Source organism: Porites lutea, chromosome 4, assembly GCF_958299795.1.
Source record: "Porites lutea chromosome 4, jaPorLute2.1, whole genome shotgun sequence".
Taxonomy (NCBI): Eukaryota; Metazoa; Cnidaria; class Anthozoa; order Scleractinia; family Poritidae; genus Porites; species Porites lutea.
Window position 1 is genome coordinate 19,970,781 of NC_133204.1, and position 22,659 is coordinate 19,993,439.

A 22,659-nucleotide genomic window follows, 5' to 3' on the forward strand; every position below is an offset into this window, starting at 1 on the left:
AAGAAAAAGTCGTCGTCTGTCTGGGAAGCTGCACTGCTTAAACTTCGTTTTCCCCGCCGAAAACGAAACCTTTGCGCCAGTCTGCCTCGGCTGCGAAGCGTCGTCTTCGTCCGATTCGTTGTCGATGCTTAAGGTCCCTAATGATTCCTGGCAACTTTTTGTGGGACTGAAGTGCATGGAAGAAAAAATTTTTGTTCTAAATCAAATGAGAAGAAAGCGTCTCAACCGAAAGAACACGAGTAATATTACTATAATTAATTAACCTAAAGTTAGCAATGCTGTCCTTCGTATGAAAAATATGTGCCGTCACGAAAAGCAACGGCACAGAACTGGAAAAAGTCGTTCACACAAATCGAACAACGAGCAGGAGCGGTTGCCGAGCGGATTTGCTGAACTAAATCCCACACATTTTCTTCTGCTTCAGTGGATTCCAATCCTCGCTAATACTTAATTCACTTCCGTTACGATCCGAAAACCCAAAGAGTGGCAGCACTTATCTGGTATGTCACGCTTCACTTTCGAGATCAGCGGAAAAGGTATCCCTTAGGTATACCTTCTATTGACAAATGGAATCCCTTTCAAATACGTTGTTTAGAACTTTGCATCCCTTTTAACTGCTGTAAATTCTCTGTCGTTTAAACAGCAGTCAGTCAAAAAAATAGAACGTTTTCTCGACTTTATAAAGCCATAAAATTCATCTGTTAGCCCTTCAGGCCCTTTAACAGACCAAAATAACATATTTTCCTACCCTTCCGTATACTTCAACGAGTAAAATCCCTACCCTTTCAAATACCTGAGGCCAGAAAAAGGTACTCCTTTCGGGCCAAACCTCCCCTTATAGGCCATTATAGGGAGTACCCCCCCCCCGGCAGAAGCCCCACTAGGTATGGATTTCGTGCCGAAGCAGAGCTATCCCGTACAGTGTGAACAGAGCCTAAAACGCCCTATGAACAAGATGCATTGGAACAGTCAGGCTCACGTAATACACGTGTTAAATAGTATTCAAGGAAATCGATTGTCTATTAAAAGTATAAGAAAGTAACTTCGTGCCCGCGATATTGGACTTGCAAATATGAATGCAACACAAGCGTACATGAACATAGGCGAAAATCATTTGGAAATAGCTCACGTACTACAAAGTGAACTGAAACAAAAGCAATTGACCGTACGTTTTCTTTTTTAAACAAACAAAATCGAAAGACAAGCAAATGTATGTTTGCTTAGGACTATGCCATTGCTTTTGGAAAAAAAATCCGATAATTGCTTATGAGCCATAGCGAAGTGAGTAGCAAAACTTCTTCTTACCAAGAAGTTTGTTTCCTCACTGACTGGCAGACACGTTTTGCTCGTCTTCAGGTGCTGTTCAAAAATTCTAACCTGTATGAATTTTACAGCGACATTGGTTGTCTTTACACTAGGCTGTTAAGTAAGACTTAAGAGCTGCTAAGTTTCACTTAACCAAAAATGCGTGTCTGAAGGCCTAAGTAAAATCGCAAGTAACTTTCCTTTGCATCTCATTGAAGTCGGAAACTTTAAACGATTCAAGAAAGTTTCAAGTGACTTGAAAACCATCCTTAAAACCGACTTAGCGAACTTGCGGTTTCTAAGCTTTGAGAAAGGCGAAGCATGTCAATCAATCTTAATTATGTTGCGTGGGAAAATGGGTTAAGTAAACCTGAAGTAAAAAAGATGGGTTGTGTGTGAAGCTTTCTTTTACTTGAAGAATTTGAAATTTATTTGTCTGGAAATATTTCTTAGCTTATTTAGGCTCTAGTGCAAAGACTACCATTATTTTGACCATTAAATCGGTATGAGTCAACCGACTAATATCGACGTTTTCAAGCGGAAAATGCCTGTGACCTCATGTGCATTTTCCGCCGTTCAACGTTTAAAAAATCTTCACTGGAGCACGAAGTATTACACCCATAAAATTGGCTCTCGCTTTTTTAAAGCATAACCAACTTATCGACCGGTAAAAACAGCAATATTCTCCAAGCCACCACTGAATACTAGCTGAATTCCAGCCGTGACCAAACCGCCGCACCTTAATTGTCTTTCTTGTTCTCTTTATTAAACATGCTTTCGCCGGCAACGAAACTGTACGGTTTTAAATCGTCTGCATAGCACAAACACATACAGTTCTAAACTTAAGTTTTGAAGTCAAAAACAAATCTTTATGTACTTGAAACGTGCAAGACCTAAAGCAGGCGGTTGAAATAACCCCCTTCGCCAAGATCAATATTACGTACCCGACTAACCAGTAGCCTTACCTTGACTTACCTAACTGCAGATCAGGGCTTTTTACTATAGGATTGACTGTGGGTAATTGTCATCACCAGCAAATAGCAGAGCCCTGGTCAAAGAAACATATTTACAATACACCTACAGCGGATGTCACGTGGATGAAAGAAGAATCAATTTAATAAGCAATAATTTTATCAGTTTTACATATAATAGTCCGTGGAGAAATAGTCCTCATTCAATAATGTAATTAACACTTGTGTGAATTTATTTTAGATAATGGTTGTCTTTACACTAGGCTGTTAAGTAAGACTTAAGAGCAGCTAAGTTTTACTTAACCAAAAATTGTGGAGGCCTAAGTAAAATCTCAAGTAACTTTACTTTACATCTCATTAAAGTCGGAAAGTTGAAACGATTCAAGAAAGTTTCAAGCGACTTGAAAACCATCCTTATGACTGACTTAGCTGACTTGCGGTTACCTACGGTTTCTTGAGCTTTGAGAAAGGCGAAACATGTCAATCAATCTTAATTATGCTGCGTGGGAAAATAGCCTTATGTTAACCTGAAGTAAAAAGATTCGGTTGTGTGAAGCTTTATTTTACTTGAAGTAATTACTGCGTTTTACACAAACATGCGAATTCTGAAGTTCAAAAGCCAACCAACGATTGCGTTTTTCGCTGCCGTCAATCATCTTAACGGACCTCTTAGGAAACAAAACTATACTTAAACGGGTTCAAAAGGTCATGGTTTGTGATTTGTGATTGGTGGATTTTGATCTGTTTTGTGTGTTTCTGTGTTTCAAGGTTCGTTGCTTGCGATCGTAATTATGATTGACGGCAGCGAAAAACGCAATTGTGAAGGCGTCTTTTGAACTTTAGAGTTCGCATGTTTGTGAAAAGCGCAGTAAAATTTACTTCTCTCGAAATATTTCTTAGCTTATTTCGGCTCTAGTGTAAAGACTACCAATAATATATTCCGCCGTATAAGAAGTTTACAGGCTAACTAATATAATATTTTGCGAACTTATGCTTCAGTCTGTTCAAGACTTTTTCAATCATTTGAAAACAGCCTGATAAGGTACTTTAACAGATATCCTTATATCACGAGGAATATAGAACTTGACTGTGCCTCTTTTCTTTTCCACTGCGCCTATTTTTCGGTCACCCTAAAGTCTCTGAGCAGTAAATGGAACCCTTCTCGTATTTGATATATAACTTAAAACGAAGCAGATACTTACCTAACAGAGATTTATCCCTTTTGCGGACTTTTGTTTTACAACTCTTGTATAAAAAAGTTGACCCTCAGGAGAAATGTATCGCGACTAAGACGCAAAACTAAACAAAAATTGTTCATCCACAGGGGAGCTTTTCTCTTCCAACTTCTGCTTCGGTCATAAATTTCAACAGACAAAGGACGTCTGTGTTACAATAATCTATACTGGTGACTATTTGGTAATCGTTTTGGCATGAACAAGTTGTCGCTCTTTCATTGGCTCCTTTTCACTTAACAAATCCCTTTTCATCAAATTGTTACCTTTTGGCTCCTACTGTGTTTCAGTCATAAGTTGTCAAACTTTGCTGGTTACTCTTGAGAAGTCACTGTTGTGGACAGTTGAATAATCCTAGACGATGATTTCCTCAATAATTCAAGAGGTAATACTTTTATTATCGAAAATAAAAGTTCTTGTAACTTAACCCCTATAAACCACAACGTTTTTTATTATTCTTAAATTTTCCTTCAAATTGATTACCACTAACCCCCACGCGGCTAGGATTCTTAGAAAATAATGATGCCCTGCTTTGAGTCAAAACAGAAGAGGCCATACTTCCATCGGTGATTACACCGTTGTTGCAAAAACTCGGTTTTCAGCAGTAACATCAGTGTAACAATTGTTCAGATCCAGGATGAATAACGGTTTAAGTTTTATTTTGTCTGACAAAAACATTCGTCAACTGGCCTAAAAATTGCAAACAAAGGTTACGGAGGACTATCTTAATTGTCGACGGTTCTCCCAAACTAGCTGAGCTTTGACAGGTTAACTGTAACCAGTTTAAAAACAAGCCTTCGTTCTTCCTTAAGCATAACCAATTTTTGGAATCAACATAATAATGGTAAGGGAGTGATAATCAGAGTTGAACTTTTTGACTTAAGGAGAAACGTCCATTTTCAGTCTTCTCGTGGCGAGCACTTTAACTGTGTACATAACTAGGACAATCATTCCCGTATTTAATAATTATCTGATGTATTTCACGGGTCCCTTTGAATCTAGCACTTATAAGTCATTGATTGTTCATATTACATAACAATAGCAATCATAGGAGACAGAAATAACCTCCCAGCCGCTACTGAATAGTGGCTGAATTCCAGCCGTGCAACACAAGATGAATTTTTGGTCTTTTGCATAACACAAACATATACCGTTTTAGATTTAAATTTTGAAGTCAAAACAAAATCTTCATGTACATAAAATGCCAGTAGCCTATTTAAGGCAGGCGGTTGAAACACGACTCTTTCCTAAGATTACGTACCCGACTAACCAGTAACCTTACCTCGACTTACCTAACTGTAGATCAGGGCTTTTTACTATAGGATTGACTGTGGGTAGTTGTCACCACCAGCAAATGGCAGAGTCCTGGTCAAAGAAGCATATTTACAATCCCAGGGTTCTCTCCTACCCGCCTTACGGAGTGAGAGAGTAAGGAAGTTAGGAAGAGGGGAAATATATCGCGGTACACTATAATAATCATATAGGAAGTACCTACGAGAAAACATGTGGTACTGTTGACCGCCCTCAAAACTGTGTTCAGCCAACTTAGGGTGTATGTGGCTGAAGAATTTTCATTCTCAAGATTATCTACCACTAGTTGAGGTACCTCTAGAAAGTCTAAAATGGTTATCACGAGTTAGAATCGAGAACTTGTTAACGTATGCATTGCTCTGCTATCTTTCGTGGTTTCTGCGGGCAAATATTTGCAGCCTTTTTCCCTGCATCAAGGAAATAATAGATGAATGGTTCACTCTTTCTCTTAAAGGTAAACAGGAGAAAGCATTGAAAATAAAAAACGTTTCTAGAGAAGGCCTGAACTGTTCCTCTCGCTATATCTCAGCATTCCTTTGTCACCATCAGATGTCAATTACGAAATTTTTTTTCATGCTACATCGCACGAAAGCGCCAAAAACATAACAGAAAACGGTATCATCCTGCGGAAGGGGGAGCGTTACAAAGATTTCAGTGATAGCGCGGTTTTTTAACTTAGCAATGACTTCAAAGATGCTTTAAATGCAAAGTGGGCCCGCAACAGAGGTCCGTGCTCCACAGTACTCGTATTTCGAGTTGCAGAAGCTGAGTTAAGAGGTGCCAGTGATCTCGTCGGTTTAGATCTGCAAGGAAACATTGACGAGTGGAAATATGTCATCCAAGAGTGCCGTAGAGCCAGTGGTCCCTCTCGGCAGTTTGTTGAAACATATCAGCGTTACGATTTTTTCGAAGGACCTCTGTTTAGCGAGGGACAAAGCTTAAGAAATCCGATTCCCAATAAAGACATGTATCAACTGTGTATCAAAAGCAGGGTTTGTGCTAACTTATTTGATCAAAATTTGCACTCAGTTTTGTTCCTTGAACCTGAACGCTAAGTGAACCTCTTCATGTGCAATGATTAATTGAAAGAAATATAGATTATACAATGTATAGGAATACTTAGTCCTCTCTTTATTCAGATTAGAGGCAACTAGCAATTGATGATTTTTCGTGCTCACTTCAGGCAAGGTCCTAACTCTCACATGATTGCGAATAAGACTTTACTTGAATATTTAAATGCTTACTATGGTGAATGAGTTAACAGTCCAATTAATTGGAGAAACATTTTTTCTAGAATCTGAGGGTCTGATAGCATGTTTTTTCCTAGTTTGTTCTTTGTCTTTTAGTTGCATTTCACAAAACATTTTCAGCAAAGCATTTGACACGGTGAAACATTGCGAAATAGTTTTACCAAAATTATACCGTACTTTCCCATTTGTTTATAGGAAATGGAGATTCAAATAGCATTTCAGCGACAGATAGTATCATGAAGAAGGTTTTGAGATCGCATTTAATCCTCCCGGAGATTGATCCTGTTTCTATCGCGCAGCAACTTTTCAACTGGGATTTAAGTCGGAGATTTTACACAATCTCATTTCTGATTATTTAGGGGGCCGTCAGTATGACCGAAATTCCCTTGCCCAAAATTCTACCTTTGGTGTCTTTTTTCAAAAGAAAGTTTCATTGCCTGGTAAAACACCGAATCACTTGAAACCAAGAATTCTCAAGAGAGAAAATGAGGTACTAAAATATGATGTAATTTTTTTCTGCGGGCTTTCAATTAGCGCTAAGTTCCAGCACTCTCAAAATCCCCAAAATCACAAACTTATAACATGTCAACATCTGGAAACCATAAACAAACGCGCCGAACAAATTTCTGAAAACTTGCAGACTTTGTCTTGTTTTTCTCGTTTTTTCGATGAAAACAAAAACAGATATAGGTCTTTCAGCTTAGTTTGAATAAGGAATATCAGACACCAGGCTCTGGACAAAACAGTACGTAGAGTCTAAATATACATCTACCCGATCCTATCTCTTGTTGACTCAGCTAATCAAATTCACACCATTGCTAAATGGAAACTAAAGTGCAAGCTTTTGGCTGTACTAGTTTATTTCCCAGGCGAGAGAAGGAAAAATACCTATGCAATATTATCCACAGACTACAAAGTCATGTCAGCCAATTAATTCGTGTCGAATTTTGACCAAATTTCTCCGTCACGCAAAGGATTTCCTAAAGTTCACCTAAAAAGGTCTTGTCACGCAATTGCCAAGAAAGATGAAAACTGCAAAGCAAACAAAGACAAAACATCCACCAAAAGACTATGAAGTCTGAAAAAAGTATTTTAATGCCCCGGTTTGAAGGTGGGCGGCCCACTGACGTGAAGCTTTTTTATACGAAAAGGGAGTACTCATATTAATTGTACTCTCGGAGACGCCTCATAATAAACGGCGCAAAGTCACAGATACCATCCACTTCTCGTTTCATTCTGTTTGTAAATTGAGGCCAAACAAAAAGACCTATTTTTCTTTCTCGTGATACAATAATAAATTTTTCGAAGTAATAATAACAACAAATACTTTATTTATACTGCAAAAATCGATCAGCTAAGTATAAAAAAACAGCTGATGTGTACGGTGGCTCATAAGGGACACATCGATTTATCCATCGCAACTCACTAACTTGCAATTACAACTTACTAACCTGCGATCGCAACTTACTTGCTATCTGCAGTTCATGTGCGGTGAGCGCCTTTTGCGCATGCGTAACTGTTTGTAAAAAAAAATGGCAGACGACGATGTGGTGGAAGTAAGTTCTTGTCTCTTTGTTGTTTTTTGAGCTTATTGGTTCTCAAGCTATTAAGTATTTGTTTTTCGACTATCGTTGGGATCATGAATATAGGCCTGGATTAGAAGCATTATTAAGTACTCAAGCTTAGCGTTAATTTCAAAATGTTGCTGAAAAATTAGTTAGACACGGTCGAGGTTATGGTCGCCTCGCACCCAAGTCGCTTCACATTTAGCTTCAATCGTCAGTGTTCAGCGAAGCAAACAATGCATCGAATCGTTTATTACAGATTTGAAGCCTTTTTAGGCCTCCTTTTTAATTTGTCCTTGCAACTAAAATGGGGTACTAGAACAGCCTTTGAGATGAATGCTACCCAGTTGACTGAAAAAAAGAATCAACGTTTCTTTGCTAAGTCCCTGTGGCCATTCTAGATCTAGACCGCACGTCATTATTGACGTTCTGGGCAAACAACAATATGAGGCCTTTTGTATCCAAGACTGAAGTTGCCTCATACCTATAGAACTCACACATATGTACACAACAGATAGGGCTTGGTGACCCTGTTTTGTTGTTTTGTTTTAATATATATATATATTTTTTTAGACAGGGAGAGATAATGTATCATTCTGTATTTCTTGTTGCTCAGTCTTCACTCACCCCCCTTTAACATTGTTTAAATCTGTTGAATAATTCATATAAAAATGTTCACATGATTGACAAACCTTACCTTTTTTGTACGTGTAGGTCCTGAGTCTGCTGAGAATGAGAAATGTCGAGCAAGATGTTATAGAGAAGTTTAGAGTAGAGAAAGTAAGTATGTAGTCTTTCTTAATTTTATCTCATATTGAGCAGAACACAATACTAAAGCATGATGTAGGAGTGCATGTGCAAAGGCTGATAAATAACTCTTACACATAACACAATGTTACTCTAATCTTGCTGTGGAAAGTCAGCACAGTTTGAGTTCTCTGCCAGTAACTGAAAAGCAGCACCTCCTACCTCCCCCACAGCCAATTGTTTGTGGTGCAATTATTAGCTATCCAGCAGAACAGAAACAGGTCACAGTCATGTAAAGGCCAGATAGGTTTGAACAATGGATGGCAGGCCGAGGGGGTTCCATAAAAAATAATGCAAGGCAGTTTCAATAAGTGGAAAGATTTAGCATTACCATGTGGAACCAAGACCATACACTCACTATACATAGCTAGTATGGAGATTTAAGAAAACCTCTGCCAATGTTTAGCTTACAGCTTATTTGGTATGCTAGTGAGTTATCTAGTGGATCAAGTTATCTGGCTGTTGAGTAATGGGGGCAAGGTCTTCTCCAAACACAAAAAGGCAACAATGCAAAAATGACAACACTAGATAGCATTAATTTTTATTGAAAAATTTTAAATTCAGTTTTCGCTACAAACTATTATATAGTGGTACTATGATCTAACTTTTACTTCTTGAATTTTTAGATGTATCACAGAGAATTCCACAAAAGATTAAAAATGTCATTTACTGCTTTCAAGTATTTGCATTCTTTCTGGAGATATTAAAGTTAAAATGTGTGAAATGCAGGACTGATGATGTCATACACTAAACCCAATATTCTGTCAAGTTTAAAATTAATAAATAAAAATTTCTCAGCCAATTTGCAGCAGAGACCCATGCAACTTGGTACATGTAGGCTAATACTTCTACAGGCAACACACCAAAGCCGATAGAAATTCTGTTTGCATGGCAACTCTGCAATTGATTGTACCCCAGAGGATGTATTGGAACAGATGGGTTTGTCAAGAAAGAGGGACATATATGCTTTGAAAGCCTTGTGTTCTCAAAAAAACAGGGCCCAGGACAGTTTAGAGAGAGAAAACAAAAAGCGCAAATTGGTTAAAGAAATGATAACGGGAAACAAGATAAGCAAAAGAGAAAGTCTACACGTCTGAGTACAAGTCCAAGTGCAAGTTCATCTGAAGAGACAAGTTCAACAACAAAAGCTCCCAAAACCAGAAGGATTGCATTGGGACTGATGCTATTCAACAAGAGTAAGAACAAGTTTGTCTCAGTACGATAAGCTAGAGGAGGTGGCAGCTGCACTTTACATGTGCCACTCAATGCAACAAAACAAGAGTTGATTGAGATGGGTAAAGATGTCTTTTTCGCAGAAGGTGTTGCACTCATAGGAAAAACTTCTAATTTTACTTTTGGTCTGGCTAATTTTAAAGGAGAAGCTATAAATAAACTTGGAGACAGTGATGGGCATGAACAACGCTTCACCATTCAAGGATATTTTGAAACTTACAAGTTGACAAGAGTTCAGCTATATCTTACATGCCAGCCCTGTGAAGATTCTGATGATGAAGTGCTCATGACCAATGTGTTTGGACCTTCAACGAGCAACAGTCAGTCATCCAGAACTCCTCAAAACAAAGGCAAGGCCTGGCGTAATCAATTGCATGCCCAACTTGAGAATGAAAGAAAATTGTGGCGGAACCTCAGAAAGGAACAGGATGAAGAGTTCCAAAAATGCCTTGAACTGGATAGAAAAAAGCAAGCAGCTTTGGAGGGAGAAATTGAAGAACTCTCCAAATTGGAGGAATTGCGGTCCATAAAGGCTGCAAGAGTTCCTGCTGAACCAGGAAGTGGCTCTCCCCGTGTGTTAATGGTGGCACAACATCCTTTCCAGGGAAGAGTAACGCGATTCTTTTCAGCAGCGGAAAAGATGGTGGCTGTCCACGATTGGTTAGGCTCCTTAGATCTACACCCAGAACATTTCAGTTAACAAGTCCACCCCGCAACTACTATATCACCTGAGGAGGGCATCTTTGGCTATGAGGGTGTGGTCATGTACATGAGGACCTTGGATGAACCACTCCTAATGGGCACAAGCTCCCCAGAGATCAGTTTCATAGGTTTTGGTACTTGTACTAGTCATGATGAAATTGCCACTCATGATGAAAATTGTGAAAGTCTTTCACTGCTGGCCATTGATCCAGTTACTGAAACTTTGCCCCAGCAACTTATGGAACTGGATGAAGAAAGGTATCTGTATTACACGTTATATTATTACAGCCAGTGAAGTGTTTACTAAAGAAATGTGAAAGATTTCAGTAATAAGAGACCTCAAGTTTTGGATCCTTGTTAAAGGTGTGTTATTTTCTAATTGTAGATCTGCAACGCAGCAGCAACCTGCAAATCAGCCACAAGGTAAGTATAAGTTATTAGTCATACAAATATCCAAATTGGGCCTGTAGATGGATTCCATGATCAAAATAGCTTGAATATATTGACACTAACATATGCAAAAATTTACGAGTGAGTTCTGCCTAACAATCAACACCCCAATTTTCCCTATTCCTTCCCAAATAAATTTGCACCCCATTTCAATATCATTTCAAAAGTTAGTGTAAATGATCTAATAAATGCCCGAAGTGTCTTCAATTTCGGGGGTTGTAGAGGCGGGGGGAGGCGTTCAATAGGTATCAGGCGTTTATTTCACTTAAACTGTAACATGTCAACAAAACAAATAAGCTAGACTCATAGTTTGCTCACGGAGTAAGATGGAAAATAAAATTTGTGAGTAAAAGACCTATGTAATCTGCCCTACTGCAAAGGCTAAAGATGTTCATAGTTCAATACCGATGTCTTCATTGTCATCGGGGTCAACCATGTTGGCATCGTTGGCCTCTTCGGTGTCCGAGTCAGTTATGTCCTGGAAAGGGTTTGGGAGGTTGGGCTCATCCAATACTGAGAGTTGTGCTTGTAGCTGCTATCTGTACTTTAAACTTGTTGAAGATGCAATTCGCAATCCATTGCTAACCAAGCAAGCAAGAAAAAAAATTAATTTTGTGATTGTACTCTATGGAAGTTTTCCTTGGTTTTTCAGGCGATTCTTTGGGGGAGGGCGGCGTCTATTAGACACAGGGTGTTTATTAGAGGGGAGCGTCTAATATAAACTTCACACCTCGGGGGGGGGGGGGGACGGAGAGGGCGTTTATTAGGTACAAGGCCTTTATTTGAGAGTGGGCGTTTATCAGATCATTTATGGTAACCACTTTCATCAATTTTTGGAAGTCCGATTATTCTTTAACAAAAAATGATCCCTTCCTAGTTTCAATTGTTGGCCGGTTCATTAGATTGGTTCGTCAAAATACCCCCCCCCCCAACCCTGTTCACAAGTGCTTATATAGGATGGCATAGCAGTTCATCTGAATTCCTGTATAACAAAGACAGATGTGAAGACATGATTGATCATCACAGTAATATACACAACTCAAGTAGTAGTGAATTAACCCTGAAAAAAAATTCGCGCTTCAATAAGAAAACTAATTTTTTTCCATCCTCAACAGTGGACACCCATCCGTTATAGCACAATAAACATTTCAAAAATACTTTAGGTATTCGTGCTCTTATAACTTTCACAGTAACAACAATTAATAATTATTATTAATCTTAATAATGTTGCATTTCCAAAGTTTTAATTTCTTATTCCCAACTCCCAGTTTCCTGTTCATTTCCCATTCCTCATACCCCTTCTTCATTCCCTATTCCTCACGTAGGTAACATCCCAGCACAGTCCTTTTTTAATGTGACTTGATACCAAGCATTTTAAAGCAGCTTTTTAATAGTTTTCTTTTAACATACATTTCGTATGTTTGATCGTGTAATTTGAATCAATGTCAATGAAATCTTCGGATGAAAATATCTACATTATCAAGTATGAGAAGTCACTGAACCATCCAAAACAATCTATTGAGCCGCACTCAAGAATTTTGTAAAAATTACCCAAAAATTGTAGTGGAAGTGATGATTGTAAGAACAAGTTTCATTTTCGTGATCACGAAAAAGAAAACCAACCAAACTTTTATGGGTCCAAAATATATTTTCAAGACAGTTTATGGTGTTATTAACGAGTGATAATGTAGCTCGAGCGACTTAGGGCAGTTAGTTGGGGAAAAGAAGAATCACTGAATCGTAAACTTTTTTGTGATAATTCCGCTGGCCAGTGTATTTTGCGGGAGGGAGGGACTGTTGTAAACAAAATGGCTGCCAAAGCGATAGACTGATCTTTCGCATTTGTAGCCGAACAGTGGTTGCAAATAAAACAAATGTGGATTTGCAATTCGATCTGTCTTTCAACGGAAGCGTTACCAAAAGTCATGTTCTAGGGTGTCACGCTTAATTTTTTTTTCTTCGCATAAATTTATTGAAATCTCCATACTGTTTTAACTTTCCAATAATCGGAAACCATCCGTTAGTAGCTCGAGAAAAAAAAAAGGTTTCCAAACAGGATTTGAACCCGGGACCTTTGAATCCGCCACCTTTAGACTAGCTAGCTGAAGCTTACCACTTCGCCCAACCCAGATTCTCTCTCTCCTTTGCTTCTCTTTAAAATTTATTGTGGTCAGTGTCTCAATGAAAATGCGTACTCGGAAGAGACGATCCCTTACATTTGCCATATTTCATTGTCTCGCAGAGGTGGATGATGTATGATGTGTTCACCGCTCCCGCTTGAAACATGATATGATGTCACTATCTTTAAGAACGAAGATTCGTTGGATCGCATTTCTTCTTTCAGAATTATCGATGAAAAAGGAAAGCTTGAAGAGGGTGTAGGGTCGGGTGTAACAAGAGATGTCATTGCCACGTTCTGGCAACAGTTGTTTGCAGCTACAATGGTCGGTGACAGAGAAAAGGTTCCAGGTATTCGTCATGACTTTCAAAAAAGCGAATGGACGGCGATAGGAAGTGTGTTAGTCTTCGGCTTCAAGGAAATCAATTACTTCCCCATTAGTCTTTCTAAGGCGTTTCTTGCTTCCTGCCTGTTTGGTGAAGAGAGCATTGATGATGAATTCCTCTTATCCTCCTTTCGATTCTACGTCACTAGCGAGGAACGTGAAACCTTTGATAAAATCAGAAAAGGCGATTGTGAGAGTGATGATGACGATGTTCTCGAGTTCCTGGGAAACTACAAAACCTTTACTTTGCCCACCAAAGGAAACATTAACAGTATACTGTCAGAATTAGCGCATCAGGAATTGATACAGAGGCCAAGATACGTAGCTCAATGTTGGGTTCCAGTGTTGGCAGAACTCAAACAGTACCCAGAGTTCAGCAGCCCAACTGGCCTGGACGACTTTTTTTCGGCCAAGGTGCCGTCAGCAAAGAAGACTGCTAGAATGCTAGAGTCAACCAGTAAATGAAGCCGAGAGTCAGTGCTTAGACTACGTCAAAAAGTTCATTAGATCTCTGGACGCTCCTGCTCTGGGTACTTTCCTGAAATTCACTACGGGAAGCGATATACAGCCTAAACGCCTGGAAGTTTCATTTACCTCAATGGATGGCTATTTGCGGCGACCAATTGCCCACACTTGTGGCCCATTGTTAGAGTTACCAAGAACTTACCGTAGCTACAGCGAACTAGCTGAAGAGTTCACAAGCTTGCTACGGGAAAAAGGAGCATGGGGATTCAACATTGTTTGATTAGTGGTATCAGACTGTCACCAGAAGATGCTTCCCGGCTTGTTATTTCCGTTTTCGGATCGTGAACGGTGAACATTTGATACACGTTAGTCGGAGAAGCAAAGTTTTGCTGTAGTTCATATTAGAGCTAAACATTAGAAATTGTTCCTGTTTGCTTTAGAATTAGCGATTGAAACTTGTCGAAGAGACGAAATTAGCATGAGTGGAAAAGGTATGCAGTCGGAGAGGTTGGCCCTTTTTTATCGGTTTGTTAGAATTTTGTGCCTGTAGTTCAAATAGTACGGTAATTTCAGTTGTTCCTGTCTCTGCAACAATCTGTTGCTGGGTTGCTGTTGACTTTCAATTCCTAAATAAAAGGACCGTCTCCACAGTTATTACACTTTGTAGATAGAACAAGAAGTAAAGAGAGATTGAGGATGTACATTCAACATTGTGTGCACATTGTGTACATCTGTTTCGTCTGCCTGGGGTTACGATATCAAGATAAATGAACCGGCATGCTTCCCCAAATGACTTGAGAAAATAGCTCGAAGAAAAGACGCGTGCTTAGTTTTTATTAAACAGTTACATTTTGAGCTCGAGATTTCTATTGCGTGAAAAATGGCGAAGTTGCAGCCCGACTCCACTATTACGCATAGAAATCGAGAGCGAATAATCTAATTGTTTTAGTTTAAAACTAATAGTCATCAAAACGTTATCTAAATCCTCTCCATAGACACAACGAAAACGAAAAGAAGCACCCGTCATTTTGTTTACAGTATCTACAACAGAATAGATAGTGAGTAGCGTAGCCAATCAGAGAACGGCATTTATGGCATTCGTGATAGAACGCTTGTAGATTTATACTTTAACTCGATAGAAACACGGTACATCTGTCCTATTTCTTAAATAACCATTTCCTTTGGCGATTCTGATACTTGAGGAAAAGGACAGCTTCGTCAGTTACTATTTTCTTTTGTTTAAACAACAGAATTAGGATAAAATAACATGCCTCTCCAATGACTAGCTAAAGCCATGACACTGAAAGTAGCTTGCACAACAACTGCCCCAAAAGAGAAACTCAAAATATTTAGTCGAAAGTTCATGCATTATGGGAACCTAATACAACTGTCAATTTGTATGTATCAGCGTACACGTGAGTCGTGGGAGGTTCATGGTATCTCAAAACTCGGTAATTTAAACATGAATCACGTTCTTACCTCTATACTCCCAGAACAAAACATTCTCTTGTCCCCTATCACTCCTCCCCACCCCCCCCCTTCCATCGACACTAACGTTGGTCAATGCTGAAAGGGAATTTTCATAAAGGAAAAACGACACCTTCAAAATGCCTTACCCTCATTCCTGAAATAGACTTGTTAACAAAGCGTCCAACTCAGTAGTAATAGATATTGCTCTTCATCTTTCATCGAGGTCTGTGTAATAAGCAGAATATTACATGTCCGCTTGTGGATAGGAATTTTATCTTTTCGTGTTTTTAATATCTCTCACTGGTTCGATTTGCTCACGAGCGGCCATGTTATATTCTCTATATATCATACAGTAAAAGAAAACGGTTTATATTCTTAGGAATAACTTAATTAGACCCAGGCCCTCGCGGCTCGTCAGCTGTTTTCTTCACGGCGCTAGTTGTCATTTTATATCCTTGTCAGTTCGCTCGTTCGCTGTAACATCAATTTCAGCATTTCGCTCCAGTTTCTTCAGTCTTTTAGCCTCTTATTATGTCTCAAGCCGCCGGAAAACGTCGCACTCGAGTACCTGTGCTGCCTGCAGGGTTCGTTTACGATTTGCCTTCCTTCGCAAGACCGCAAAACAGCGCTACGAATAACACTCCATCGCTAGACCAATCTCCTTCGCACGAGGTTCACACAACGCCACGTGTTGAGACCACAGCTCCGGTTTCTTCTACTTCTGCGCCTGGCAATTCCCCCTCCTTACATTTGCTGAACCTACAGATTGAAAAGCAACAGCTGGAGCTTCGCCTCCTTGAGCTCGAAGCTCAATCAAGAGCTCGGGAATTGGTTTCATCCAGCCCGGCCGCCAACAAGCCTCGAAACATTCCTTCCTTGGAGACCGTTCGTGGAGGAGTTAACTCCGGTAAGTCCGAAGGTCAACTCGACCACAATACACGCATCGTTAACCCCCAAGAATGGCCTCATCTTCACGTTCCTTTCGGTCTGTCCCGAAAGAAGTTTAAGGATTTATCGACGGCAGAATTCGTGTATGGCTATCTCGATATCTTGTCTGCTCAGCCTTCCCCTCAGCAAGCGCTCATGTCGCACCACCTCATGTCTTTAATGCGTTTGGTGTCCAAATACGACTGGGAAGCAGTGCTGTCCTTTCATGCTGCCGTGTTGGATCGCATCGAATCGGGTCTCGCAAGCTGGGGCGACGATTTCAGGAAATCGAGCGCTTCAACATCACAGAATCCAATCGCTTGCAATCCAAACTGGCTACTTCGCCCGCCTTTCACGCGGCTGGCTTTCGGAACAACAATGGCCGAGCTCGTACCTATTGCCCATATGGAACCGCACCGGTACGTGCAGTAACCCTTCGCACCAGGAAGGCGTCGAACACATTTGTGCATATTGCAAGCTCAAAGACCACACCATTGGCTCTTGCCCGACTCGCCCTCCGCCGCCCACCACAGCCGATTGACTATCTTCTCCAGCTCCCACATCTCTCCCGTCGAACAGCACGTTTTCGCCCGCTGTTTCTTCGCCTGCTCCCGCCTCAACAGCCTTATCGTCGCCTTCTTCGCAGCCCAACTTTGTTCCTGCTCCCTCTACCGCATTTTCTGGCCAACTTTTACTCTCTCGTGAACACTCGCACGCCGCAGTTATTTGTCACATTCTTTGCTCCAAGTCTCCACTCCCGAACGCTTTTGGCACTCGAAATCCTGTTCCGTCGAAGCTGAACATTCCTGTTTGGAAATCATACCTCGAACATTACTCTGATTCTGTTGTTGCCGATTTCCTAGCCTTTGGATGGCCTATTAACTGTCACTCCGTCGTTTCTGTTTCATCTCAGCCCCCAAACCATGCTTCAGCCACCAATTTTCCGGATGTTATTGACGCCTTCTTATCTACCGAGATCGAACATTCTGCTACTGCTGGGCCATTCACGTGCAATCCTTTCCCAGCCCCCCTCCGCACGTCTCCTCTGCTAACTGTCCCAAAGGATGGCACCCAAAGGCGCGTCGTACTGGACCTCAGTTTTCCTCTTGGCTCCTCTGTTAATGACGGAATTTCCAAAGACTCTTACCTCGATCAGCCTTTCCATCTTTCACTGCCTCGTTCCGCCGATTTTGTTGACCTTATTCTCTCCAAGGGCGCTGGGTGTTACCTTTACAAGAAAGATTTGAAACGCGCTTACAGACAGATTCCAGTGGATCCTAGAGACTACATCTTTCTTGCCTATCACTGGTGCGACTCCTTTTATTTTGATGTTGTCCTCCCATTTGGTCTTCGTTCTGCAACCCTTGCCTGTCAGCGGACTACCAACGCGATTGCTCACATCTTTCACTCCTTCTTTGGCCATGACTGTATCAATTACATCGATGACTTCGGCGGGGCCGAATCCACCTTCGAAGACGCTTCACTTGCCTTCTCTGACCTGGAGCGTCTGTTCACTGATTTAGGCCTTCAGTCGTCCCCGTCCAAGGACTGTCCACCTTCCACGAGAATGGTTTTTCTCGGCCTCACTTACGACACCGTCACACTGACCATCGCAGTGCCTCCCGATAAACTTCAAGACACCGCCGATCTCATACGTGCTTGGCTAGCCGCTCCACGGTCCACTAAGTCCGACCTTCAGTCTCTCATCGGCAAGCTTTCCTACCTTTGTGCTTGTATCAGCCCTGGACGGATTTTCATGCAGCGTCTGCTTAACGAACTCCGCCAACTTCCCACAAAACGTGCACGTTTCGTGCCCAGTTCAGACATGCTGTCCGACTTACGTTGGTGGGACAAATTCCTCTCTGTCTACAATGGTGTTTCACTTTTGCGTTGTTCCCCTTGGCCAGTAAGCGATCATTTCTTCTGTACTGATGCTTGCCTTACCGGTATTGGCGGTTTCTTTTGTGGCCGTTTCTTCCACTCCTCATTCCCGACCTGTTTTGATCCAGCCTCTCTTTCCATTGCTTCGCTTGAAATGTTGGCCGTCACCGTCAGCATCAAGCTGTGGTCTGAGGATTTGCACGGTCTACGCATCTTGGTTCGCACTGACAACCTCAACACTGAGCTGGCTATCAACACTGGCCGTTCCTGTGTGCCTTTTATTCAGTCGTGCCTACGCGACTTATGGTTCTACGCCTCCCTTCACGATTTTGAGCTGCAAGCACTCCATATTCCCGGTTACGCCAACATCATTGCTGATGCTCTCAGTCGTTGGGACAGTCATCCTGAGTTTCGAGACACCTTCTACGAGGCCGCTTCTCTTCACTATGACACCCTCACAGAGTACACTTGTCATTCAGACCTATTCCATTTTGACTGTCAATGGTAATCACCTCTCTATTTGGTTGCAGGTTTTCACCTTGACGACCTTCACTCCTGCGTCACCAGGATTCAAGCCTTCACTCTGTCTGATTCTACCAAGCGAAATTATCATTCCGTCTGGAACACTTACTTAAAATTCTGCCAATTTTACTCCATCACTCCCTTTCCAGCCTCCTCATCGACCATCGCTGCGTTTATCACCCTGCTTGGCTTCTCCGTTAAGTCACATCGCACAGTCAACAACTACTTGAGTGCCCTATGGCGTTTACACGTGTTTTGCCATTTCGAGACTTCAGCCTTCGATGACATCCATGTCAAGCTTACCCAAAAAGGTTTGGAGAAGTCTATGGTTCACCTTCCTCATCGGAAAGCACCTCTGACCCCAGCCATCTTGCTACAATTTTACCACCATCTTAATGTTCGCGACTCCGCCCATCTAGCTGTGTGGTGTGCCCTGCTTGTCGGATTCTTCTCCTTCTTCAGAACTGCCAACCTCGTCCCGCAGTCCTTTGACAAGTTCTCCTCTCATCATACATTGTCCAGGGGCAGCATCACTTTTGCCACCTCAGGTGCTCTCCTCACAGTCACCCGGGCAAAAACACGGCAGGCCGGCGATACAGCACTCGTGGTACCAGTTCCTCGTATTCCTGGATCTCCCCTTTGCCCCACCGCTGCCCTGCGATTGTTACTCGACTCGGTTTCAGCCCCGGCTGGCTTCCCGCTCTTCACATACACCACCGCTTCTCATCATCATGACTGTATCACAGCCTCTTCTTTAAACGCTAGTATCAAGTATTTGGCGTCTTTGGTTTCTCTCAATCCTCAGGATTTCTCTGGTCACAGCCTGCGTCGTGGAGGTGCCACCTTCGCCTTCCAGTGCGGGATTCCCTCCGAGCTCATCAAAGTCCAGGGTGATTGGAGATCCGACGCCTACATGTTTTATTTGACACTGCCTTTGGCAGACAGACTTGTGCTGTCTCATGTTATTTCTCAGCACATTCAGCTGTTATAATTTAGTCTACTTTTAGTAGCCTGCATAGTTATTGACACTGCCTCTTTGGCGGACAGGCTCGTTTTGTCCTCAGCACGTTAAGTTGTTACGGTTCAGATATCGTTTTGCCAGTTCCCCACATTTATTTCTTTGTTTTGGCACAGATTTCATTCTTATGGTTTTGTTCACAATTCGCTTTGCTTATGTCTTTCTCCTTTTATTCATATCGTGCCATGTTATCTATTTTCTCTCCCCTCTGCTTCCCCTCTGACTTCGCCCCCCTCTGTGAATCCTTTGGGCCTCTTTCTTGGTTTGGGGCCTCCTCTCGAGGCCTCGGGTCCTCTCGCTCGTTCAATAAAGATGCCCAAACGGATTCACTGGTGGTTGATGTCTCCGGGTGAGTGGGAGGGAGACCAGGGGATAATTGTTTATATTCTTAGGAATAACTTAATTAGACCCAGGCCCTCGCGGCTCGTCAGCTGTTTTCTTCACGGCGCTAGTTGTCATTTTATATCCTTGTCAGTTCGCTCGTTCACTGTAACATCAATTTCAGCACCCTCCCTCCCTCCCTGGGGTCTCCTCTCGAGGCCTCGGGTCCTCTCGCTCGTTCAATAAAGATGCCCAAACGGATTCACTGGTGGTTGATGTCTCCGGGTGAGTGGGAGGGAGACCAGGGGATAATTGTTTATATTCTTAGGAATAACTTAATTAGACCCAGGCCCTCGCGGCTCGTCAGCTGTTTTCTTCACGGCGCTAGTTGTCATTTTATATCCTTGTCAGTTCGCTCGTTCGCTGTAACATCAATTTCAGCACCCTCCCTCCCTCCCTGGGGTCTCCTCTCGAGGCCTCGGGTCCTCTCGCTCGTTCAATAAAGATGCCCAAACGGATTCACTGGTGGTTGATGTCTCTGGGTGAGTGGGAGGGAGACCAGGGGATAATTCTGACAAAAAACAACACTGTAACGGACGATTGTAGAATTCGAATGGAATCCATTCTTGGTTTCTGTCGAACGTAATAGACCTTTTTACCGATACGGCGGCCATATTGAATTCATTCGATTTAAGGAGTGTTATAGGATGCCCAGGGGGCATGAGCACATTTCGTTTGTATTTTCGAGCGCTCGGGACATTTTTTCTTAAAGTTTTCTTAGAATAAGATTGTAATGGGAAAAAAGATCCTTGTGCCGTGTTTGGATGTAATAATGATCGCTTTTTTCTAGTTTATTATAAGAAGTATGGCCTTCCACTGTATATTTCTCGGGAAAAAGGCGATCATTGTTATTACATCCAAACACGGCACAAGGATCTTTTTACCCATTACAATCTTGTTCTCAGAAAACTTTAAGAAAAATGTCCCGAAAAGCGCTCGAAAATACAAACGAAATGTGCTCATGCCCCCTGGGCATCCTATAATACTCCTTAAATTGAATTAATTCAATATGGCCACCGTATCGGTAAAAAAGTCTATTGAAAGAGTCTTCTTCCGGAAAGAGCACATTCTGGGATGTGTGCATCCAAACAAATGAACGGATACCTTTTACAAGCTATCAATGTGGTGAAGTAGTTCCAGGTACAAATACACAGCTTCCTCGGTGTTTCTTGGCAATTGTAAGTCAATATCTTCCATAATGAGTTCAGCTTAACGCACAAACAAAGAAGAGCAGCCAAGAGGATGGTGTCGGGTACCACAAATATTTTCTGCAACATCCAAATCACTTTCATCGGCGGCAATTTTGTAATGTGTGGTGTTCGATTCTTCTGGGAGGAAAAACAGAACATCAGGTCTCCCGGCAGGTGTCTCTCCATTCAATGGCCTTATTCTATGCAAATTCCAGTGCTGTGATACTCTATGCGACTCCTCCTGAATTAAGCTCATAAAGCAAAACTTTAAACACTCAACGTGGATGATATTGCTATTGGCAAAGTGCCCTAAGGCTGTTCAATCTTTGAAAAAACGTATCCACCAGTCTGTGTTACTTTTCCTGAGGAAGGCCCACCAAGCCTCGATCCTTTGGTTGGTACAGATTTGCCATACAAAAAGCTCTGTTTCCAGCTAAGTTATCCTGACAGTGACGTCTAAGAAATCGCTGGACGGCTGCGATATGTATGTTTTCAGTGCCACAATCACCTCGTACTACCCGAGGACAGCCACCTAACTGACGCACGCAATCGAGGTAATATTGTACCGTTACCATTGGGTTATTGTTTGAGGGGCCTACCTCCAACCACAATATGCGAGGATTGTAGCCGTCAATAACACCGTGAATGCAAAACCCGTAGGGCTTAAGCTTGTCATAGCCATCGATATGCCATATGAAATTAGGGCCTGGTAACAGGTACCTCCTCCTTCTAAATCGTTTCCTCGATCGTAACTCAACGCCATGACGATCTAGGCTCTTCACTATTCGTCGGACTGTGTCTCAATCAATGACAATCCTGTGGTCACTTAGTAGATGCTGGTGCATTTGTCGATAACCTATGCAACTTCCACTACTCTGTAACTCTTGGTCTACTGCATTTACCACCCTATCAATTCTAGACTGAATCTTTCTTCGTCGAAGCCCTCGAGATCTAAGAATCCTTTTTAGCTGACGTAGACTTAAGCAAACCCCGTGACGTAAGGGAAGAAAGGATATAATCTCGGAGTAGTTAAGATCGAGGTGAAAATACTGTTCGATCAAATAATTTCGTTCATAGTTGCCATTTATATTACTTACGGTTGGTAGATAATCTGGAAGAGTCCAGCCATCTGAAACTTTCAGCAAAACGAAGAAAGTGATCAGAAGAAACGCTTACCAACCATCTTTGTGTCCACTGATCTAGAGTCAACACGCATGTCCAAAACACATAACTTGTAATTAACATTGTTTAAGGTGCGATCGCTATTTCTGTAAGTTGCGATCGCAAGTTAGAATCTGCATGTAGAAGCATATAAGAAATACACCACGATTTCTGTATAATAATAAAATTCAATTCTTTTTGTCAAATTTAATATCTCCAATTTTTGCGGACAATGTTTTGAGTAAAATCATGTAATTAAAGGAATGGAAGGAAAAGTCAGGGAATTCTGTTTTCTGGTTTATAGTTCATAAGTT

At 41.6% G+C, this 22,659-nt stretch overlaps 2 pseudogenes; one reads left to right on the forward strand and one right to left on the reverse strand.

The window, feature by feature from the left end:
• Positions 1 to 10,437: 10,437 nt before the first annotated feature.
• On the forward strand, positions 10,438 to 14,075 carry LOC140934370 (uncharacterized; annotated as a pseudogene).
• A 7,026-nt stretch (positions 14,076 to 21,101) lies between these two features.
• On the reverse strand, positions 21,102 to 22,029 carry LOC140934913 (uncharacterized; annotated as a pseudogene).
• Between the last annotated feature and the right edge of the window lie 630 nt (positions 22,030 to 22,659).